At 42.5% G+C, this 8,523-nt stretch overlaps 1 pseudogene; it reads right to left on the minus strand.

The window, feature by feature from the left end:
• Positions 1–543: 543 nt before the first annotated feature.
• On the minus strand, positions 544–1,058 carry LOC102907606 (mitochondrial import inner membrane translocase subunit Tim23 pseudogene; annotated as a pseudogene).
• Between the last annotated feature and the right edge of the window lie 7,465 nt (positions 1,059–8,523).

Genomic DNA, 8,523 nt, shown 5'->3' on the forward strand with positions numbered 1-8,523 from the left:
TAGTTGTGCCTGTGTGTGTGTGTGTGTCTGTCTGTCTGTTTGTCTATCTCTGTGTGTGTGTGTGTGTGTGTGTGTATACACATGCAGATGAACACAAATAGATCAATGTCAAGTGTCTTCCTCATTTACTCTTCACTTCATTTTTTTCTAGCTTCATCCTTTATTTGTAATACAGGCAACACTAGTTTTAGATTTTTTTTAAATGAGCAAACACAGTGCTAAAAATGTTGAAAATAAGTATGGCCTGAATTTGGAGAGTGGTTTTCCAGTTTGGGAGTAGGAGAGAAAATGGGTGTAAGATCATTCCCAAAGGAGAAGAGAACACATACTCAGTGAGCAACCGAAGGGTTTGGCTTCCACTCACTAAGGACAAGAAGTGCAGTGCAGTGCAGACTAACCATCCATGATCTTCCTCACAGAATATCAAGAGTCTCCAATGTTCAAAGGATTTATAGATACAAGATAGAAAGAATCTACAGATTGACTTATTAATTAATCTGGATGACTAGGAACTGTCCCCCATTCCTGAGGTGACAAAAATCTTCAGAGTGACTGTTGGAGCAGGGAAGCTTTCATGTACTCCCAATTATATAGTACAGTGCATAGACTGGTGAGTGTCAGTCCTGACAGGGCACTGCATGCTACTGTTCAAAGACCACCTGTACATTTGTACAACATTCCCATCATGGTTCTAGCTGCTACTGAATTGAGGTCACCTTCTGCACCCTGTGTACACTAAATGATAACACCAAATGTACTCTAGAGCAAAGCCAGGGAACCTAGAGTATTAGCCCAAAGTGTCCTTGCCTAGTCACTATATTCAAAATCTGTATGTTTCTTGGTTTTATTCTGGCCATATTCTGGGTTTCCTTCAATCCTAGCCAAGGACCGTTCTTTGCCCCAAATGCAGCCCCTGTCACACAACATTGTCCAGTGGTGAAGAAAACAAGCTCAAATCTGCCTCAGGTTTTGTTAGCTCCACTTGGCGAAATAAAATCAGTATCCTGAATGAGATAGTGTGGGTCCCCATTTAAATAAGAAGATGAGGGAGGGTCCATACCCAGTTATAGCACTACCCCAGGCTGGGGTCATGTGTGTGCTCTGCGGTGGTCCCCAAAGCAACAGTGTTGCTGCTGCCACCTTCACACGCTGACCTTCCAGGTGCCAGCTCCATTTGTTTTTGATGTGCGTGTGCGTGTGCGTGTGCGTGTGCGTGTGTGTGATATGTATGTATATGTCTTTACTGAGCCTGGGCTGCCCACCAGAGACCCTCCTGTGCCCATCTCTGCAGCATTAGGATTAGAGATGTGCATCACCACACCAGACTGTGGGTGATGAGGAATCTGAACTTGGTCTTCATGCTTACACAGGAAGCCCTTGACCCACCGGGCTCTCTCCTTATCCCTGTTGCTTATTTCTTCTTTCTCCTTCCCTCCTTTCTTTTCCCTTTCCTTCTTTTCTTAAACGTACTTGGGCATTTATAGGCATTTCAAGCATATCAAATAGTAAATTTTAATTATGAAGTTATTGTAGTATCCTGATCATCTATAAAGTTTCACAGTTCAATTTTCCTCTATTACCAAAAAAAAGTGGAAAAAGTAACTATCTTGGTTTTGCTGTTGTTGTGGGTTTTTTTTTTACATTTCAATAATCTTACTACCAACTGAATTAACACTAATGTGTTTGTGAGTCATACGTATAAGCAAGACTCTGTACTGTTAAAAGTCTACTTAATGTCTCTTTTGCTGTCAAAAATTCTTATTTGCAACTTACTTGGAACCCTATTAAAAAGACAAGTTCAAATCTCATTCTAATTTCAAGGACTGGTTTTCACTTCATTACAGCATAACTCCTGGGATACACTTTGACAATGGTTTCCTTGGTTCCTCCTCAACATGCCCATCTGTTCTGTATCTAGCCTCTCTTGCTCCAAACACACAAAAGGATGATGGTAAATAACAAAGAAGCTCACCTTTATACTCTGGAGACAGAAGGAATGAAGATCTACAGCTGCATCCCTGAAGAGGTGATTAGTCACCCTCCCCTTCCTTGTCCTCACCCCTCCCACCTCAGAATGTGTGCCCACAGACGGAGGTTGTTCCAAAAGAAAGGAACTGCCACAAGCCCATCCACCCCTCTTCATACTAAAACAGCAGGATGTCTCTGTGACCCAAACATACTTGCCATAGCAGATGAAAGGAGGAAACACAAGAAAGGGACTTCAAGCCTGGCTATTTGGATGCTCAAAGATTCTATGAATCTAGAATCAACAATTTACCATGCCTGACTGCAGAGCTTTGCTCAAATTAAAGGACCGAGGCTCAAAGAATGGTTTACCTGATGCTTCAAATTAACAGCCTCCATTGTCAGAAGGAAACAAATTCTCATTTCTTTTTAAAATATCATTTGTATGATGCCAAAGCATTCTTCTGAACAATATCATGTAGTGGGAAAGGGGAAGGACAGAGGGGGTCTTAGTAGCTAAGTCTAATGTGTTGAATAAGCACAGCATGAAGTTTACATATTTACATACGTGTCATGATGTAACCCAGTCTCAGAAAACTCAAAAATTAACAAATTAGTGTCTGGACATATACATCACATAGGACTGAGATTAACAATGCATCTATATAAAATTACCAAGATTGTTGGCAACGAAAAAAACAGTGCTGCCTCTATAAGAAATAAAATGAAAACAAATACCAGTCTTTCACAAAAGGCATCTCTGGCTTACTGTCCTTAAGTTTCCATAACCTTCCCAAGTAGTGCTTCCAAATGAGCTTGATCCGAGTTCACTTAAAATTGAACTCAGTTTTCTCAATCTAGTTTAAGTGAACCTTGCTTCACATTGCTCGAGTTGGCCTGGGAAGGGTCATAGGTGTGTACAAGCACTAGAACTCATCACAAAGAAAACTTACCTCGAATCCTGCAGAGCCAGATACTGCATGCTGGAATCTCTTCAGTTAGAGCTGTCCTAATTCTGTCCCTTTTCTCAGGAAACATCAGTAAATTTAATTGCCTGCTTCATATCCAGCCCCCAATACTGTTAAACTCCTAAGCGGCAGGCTACAATCCCATTGTTCTTTGCCTCTCCCTTTGCATTCCCAGTGTCCTTGTCCAACGTGGTACACACAATAGCTGATATTCACTGAGTATGTACTAGTCACCATTGCATGAATACCATTGCATTCAGTCACTTTAGAAGCATTACAAAACAATGTACTACTTTTATCCCCATTTTGTAGACAATAGATTGTCTTCACAGAGGTGTTCAGTAGCTTGCCAAGGTACAAATTCTCATGTGTAAGTAGCACAGCCAGTTCTGGGCGCCACTAAGCCACCCTCCCTCCACTAAGCACTCCATAGGAGCTTAATCAGCTTGTTTGCTTTCTTGCTTTTAGATATTTGATATAAGAACAGGTGATTTTAGCAAGCAAGATCATCAAAATAGAGGAAAGCAGCTGAAAAGCCAATTGTTCCAGTAAAAAGCCAAATGTCCTTGAAAATGCAGATGAACTCCTCTTATCCCATAGTCAGATACCTAGTGATGCCATCTCTTGGTCTAGACTATGCTGTGGACACTTGTTAGTTGTTTTTTCTCTTTGGGTTCTCTTGGCTCTTTGGCGGCCTGCTACCCAGCTCCCAAATCAATCACACACAGTGGCTTATTATTGCTTATAAATGCCTGGCCTTAGCTTGGCTTGTTTCTAGCCAGCTTTTCTTAACTTAAATTATCCCATCTACCTTTTGCCTATGGACTTTTACCTTTCTCTTACTTCTGTATCTCTTACTTTAACTCCTACTCCATGGCTGGCTGGGTGGCTGGCTCCTGACTATCCTTTCTCCTGCCTTGCTATTGACCATTCAGCTCTTTATTAGTCCATCAGGTGTTTTAGATAGGCACAGTAACACAGCTTCACAGAGTTAAACAAATGCAACATGAACAAATGTAGCACATACTAAGATAATGGTCTACAACAGACACAGCCCCAGACTAAATGACAGCGGTCACTTCTCACCTGACTTCCCTATTTCTGATCTCTCCCCCTTGAACATCAGATTCCACAGTATCAAACCTGTGACATCAGGGATCCTAGTATAAGTTAGGTCAAAAGAATTTAGTAAAATTTTCTCCTTTGCCCTAAAACCAAAGCTTGCAGAGCAAGGGACTGCACCTTGAGGATTTTTATGCCTGCTGCATTGCCTTTCAAATAATAAATTCTTGATGTCAGAATTGGTTACATGGGAGTCTTGTCAGGCTTGGATACTCTTTAAGTCAAGCAAAAGGCAGTCCAGATTGACAGAATAGTCCAAGAAAAGGGTGGAGTAAGACCATGTAAAATTATGCACATACATAGTTGTAATTTTTACCTTTGATTCTGAAGTGTTAGAAATGTGTTCAGCTCTACAGCTAATAGAAAACAGAATAACAATAATAAAGTCGGTAAATATCCCCTTGTCTAATAAAGCAAGATCAGGGGTAGCAGTGACCAGCTGCTTAATGTGCACTAAGACTCCAGCTACTTTCTGCTCTGCCCCTGACCATGTTCAATGCATTGGCTTTTCCTCTGCATGACTTTCATCCTATATTTGAACAATGGTTCTATGTTGCTGGAGCGGCTTCTCTCCAGGTTCCCCAAGCCCCGTAGTCCCACAATCCACTTATAAAATAATCACTCAGATGCTTATATCACTTATAAACTGTATGGCCATGGCAGGCTTCCTGTTAACTGTTCTTTTATCTTAAATTAACCCATTTTTATAAATCTATAACTTGCCACGTGGCTGGTGGCTTACCGGCGTCTTTACAGGTTGCATCTCCTGGCGGTGGCTGCAGTGTCTCTCCTCCTTCTTCCTGTTTCCCCAATTCTCCTCTCTCTTTGTCCCGCCTATACTTCCTGCCTGGTCACTGGCCATCAGTGTTTTTTGGTTATACTTGCATCCGAAGTTCCTGATCTTTTACTCAGGTTTTCTATTTCCAGCATTCCCTCTGTTTGTGTCTTTTTCATTTTTTCAATTTCCCTTTTCAGATCTTGGACTGTTTCCTTTGTTTGTTTCATTGCTTTTTCATGGTTTTCTTTCAGTGCTTTATTGTTTTCTTCCAGGATTTTAATGTTTTCTTCCAGGACTTTATTGTTTTCTTGGAGGGCTTTATTGTTTTCTTCTAATTTGTTTGCCCTTTCCTCTAGTTGTTTACAGCGTTCTTCCAATTTTCTTGTCTTTTCCTCTACACACGCCTCTACCTTCTTCATGAAGTTACTCATAAGGCTACTTTCTTCTGCTTCTTCCAATTTTTGGTGTTCAGGTCTAGATGTTGGAGGCGAGCTAGGTTCTGGTGATGCTGTATTGCTCTTCATTTTGCTGTATGTACTTCTGCTTTGACGTCTGCCCATCTCCTTGTGATTCCTTCTTGGTCTTATCAGTGGACTTGTTTCACAAAGATCTGACAGACTCAGGAGGACTCTCTCTCTTGTCCAAAAGGGAGTTCTCTTGTCCAACTCTTTGGTCCAGAAGGGAAGTCAGGGGCAAGCTCTGGTCCAGAATGGCAGTCGGGGACAGGCTGGGAGCTGGGGGCCGGTCTCTAAGTCTCAGGAAGTGGGTGGGGTCTTGGGCAGATGGGCGTGGGGGCAGGGCGCGGAGACTGCAGGGGCTGCCGGGGGCTTGGAAATGGGGATCCCTCCCGGTGGGGCTAGAAGGGGAGCTGCCCGGTGGCCAGAACCCGGCGCCAAGCTGGGGAGGTCCTCCCGGGGTGGCTGGTGGCCAGGGATGCGGTCCGGGTTGGACCCGGATACTCACCTCTGGTCCAGAAGGGAAGTCTTCGGGGGCAGGCTGGGAGCTGGGGGCCGGTCTCTAAGTCTCAGGAAGTGGGTGGGGTCTTGGGCAGATGGGCGTGGGGGCAGGGCGCGGAGACTGCAGGGGCTGCCGGGGGCTTGGAAATGGGGATCCCTCCCGGTGGGGCTAGAAGGGGAGCTGCCCGGTGGCCAGAACCTGGTGCCAAGTTGGGCAGGCCTCTCAGGAGTGGTTGGTGGCCAGGGATACGGTCCGGGTTGGACCCAGGCACTCACCTCTGGTCCAGAGGGGAAGTCGTCGGGGTCAGTGTTTTTTTTACATAGAGTGATATCCACAGCACTTCCCCTTTCTTCTTTTTTTTTAAAAAGGAAGGTTTTAACTTTAACATGGTAAAATTACATATAACAAAACAATTATCAAGCAACAATTACAGTTACAATATTAAAGAAGATGTCCTATCTATCTTATATTTGTGAGTTTAAGGTTTTATATCTAACTTATCTTTTATCATAACCGAGGAAATCATAACTATCTAGTCTTCAACCACATCAAAGACCTGAGAAGGAAGATAATGGTACCTGAGAAATGGTAGATGGATGTAAGCAACTTTCGGGAATCTTGCAAGAGTAGACCAAGACAGCTGGCAGCCTGGACAGTCACCTAATGTTTCTCAGCATTGTTGGTGCATTCAAATTGGCTACAGGCCTAGAGTATCTGACAGACCATTTTCAGAAGCAGGATTTCTGAAAGACCATCTTACCCTGTCTTGGCAGAGTACAGTGGTTGCTTTCCTTGTGTCCCGTTTGTCCAGAAAGGACAGCATTGCATTTGTACTGTCAGCCATCAAGGCAAGGGCAGTTCTTTGCCCAGTAGGCCATTTTGTGCCAAAAAGACAAACTTCCAAATGGAAATGTCTTAGAAGCCCAACATTCTCTCGGGATCAATTGGTGCAGCCAGGAGCAATTGTGTCTCATGTCAACAGAATTCTAAGTTATTTAAATGCCATATTCTCTAGGTCTATGAAGTGTTTGAAGATTACCTATCTATCTGAAATATATCTATGTATACCTAGAAGACTTAACTAACATGGTTACAAATATGATTATCATAAATGACTAATTATTAACCTATTTTTAATTATCCATTACAATTTTAAATGAGTTACATAAACATAATACCTCAAACAAGAATAGAAATATATATATATACAGTACAACAAAATTAACCTCAAGCCTGTATCAATAAACTAAAATTTATACTAATGTAAAACATTTTAAGCATAAACTAAAATCTATACCAATGTAAAACATTTTAAACAAGTTGTTCTTTAAAAGTAGGTTGATTAATCTATCCTTTTATCTTATCATCTCTATATCCTCCTATATATCTATATCATATCCCCTTTTCTTTTTTAGAAAGAGATCACATTTATAATCAACCTATTTTAAATAAAAATATTGGTTTTTTTCTGTCCCACACCAGAGGGCTCTTCTGATTTGGGACACAAGAATCTCTTAACCATTTTTTTTTAAAGCAATATGTCTGGGTTTAGAGGGGGAGTGAGCCAATTCCACCTCTAAAGCCAGCTTGGTATGTTTGGGAATTTGGGCGTAGCATCTCTTACTACTTCCTGCTGGAGGGGGGCGCTGTATCTTATGGGGACGCAAAGAAAACTTTAGGCCTATGGGGTAGTCCGTGAGGCTGTACTGTGTGAACCAGTTGCCTTGAAACCGCTCTGGATGTTGGATCATCTGGGCCATGGTGTCATCGGAGACCTTTCAGGGGGTCTTGGCTGGTGAAACCTGATGTATCTTAATCTGGAACAAATCCACAGCCTCTGGCTTTCTGTGGAAACAAAAGCAGAACCTCTTTTCCAAAGCAACATATCCTTAAATCCAAATTTTGAAGTCAAGGTACCTTTAAAACATACATTTTGGCATAACTCAACAGCTTTTGCAATCAAATGTTTTTCTTCAGTTACGAATATCAAAGAGAACATAATCCAGATTCTCTGTGTGGTAGCCATCTTTACGTGACTTATGTTTTATATTACCTTGAGCCTATTGCTTTAAACTGTACCATTCTAAGACTGAAACGGCGCTGTGACTGCTGGCTCCGCCCACTTCAGCTTCCCAACATGGCGGTGGTACGTTTTCCGCCAGCTCTGGGAATCATCAAGTCTCAGAAATAGTAGGTCTACGGTTTTATCAAAGCAGCGTGTAGCCCAGAAACCTTTTTTTTAATACTAGTAAAGAATAAATCTACCACACAGCGTAATGTGCCGCTGGCAGATGCCTCATTTCCCCCATACTGTTGGTCAAACGCACACGCCAGGAACCCGCCGGTGTTTAAACCTGCGTTTTGCAGCGTCTAGCTGCCCGTATGAGACAAGAAGCAGGAACCTGTTTTTGGCTCTGTTTAGAATTGGTTATTAAATATTTTCAGGTTTAAGGTGGAAACTCGAGCCGTTGGGCGCCATTTGTTGCTGGAGCGGCTTCTCTCCAGGTTCCCCAAGCCCCGTAGTCCCACAATCCACTTATAAAATAATCACTCAGATGCTTATATCACTTATAAACTGTATGGCCATGGCAGGCTTCCTGTTAACTGTTCTTTTATCTTAAATTAACCCATTTTTATAAATCTATACCTTGCCACGTGGCTGGTGGCTTACCGGCGTCTTTACAGGTTGCATCTCCTGGCGGTGGCTGCAGTGTCTCTCCTCCTTCTTCCTGT

The sequence above is a fragment of the Peromyscus maniculatus genome, chromosome 4 (genome assembly GCF_049852395.1).
Source record: "Peromyscus maniculatus bairdii isolate BWxNUB_F1_BW_parent chromosome 4, HU_Pman_BW_mat_3.1, whole genome shotgun sequence".
NCBI classification, from domain to species: domain Eukaryota; kingdom Metazoa; phylum Chordata; class Mammalia; order Rodentia; family Cricetidae; genus Peromyscus; species Peromyscus maniculatus.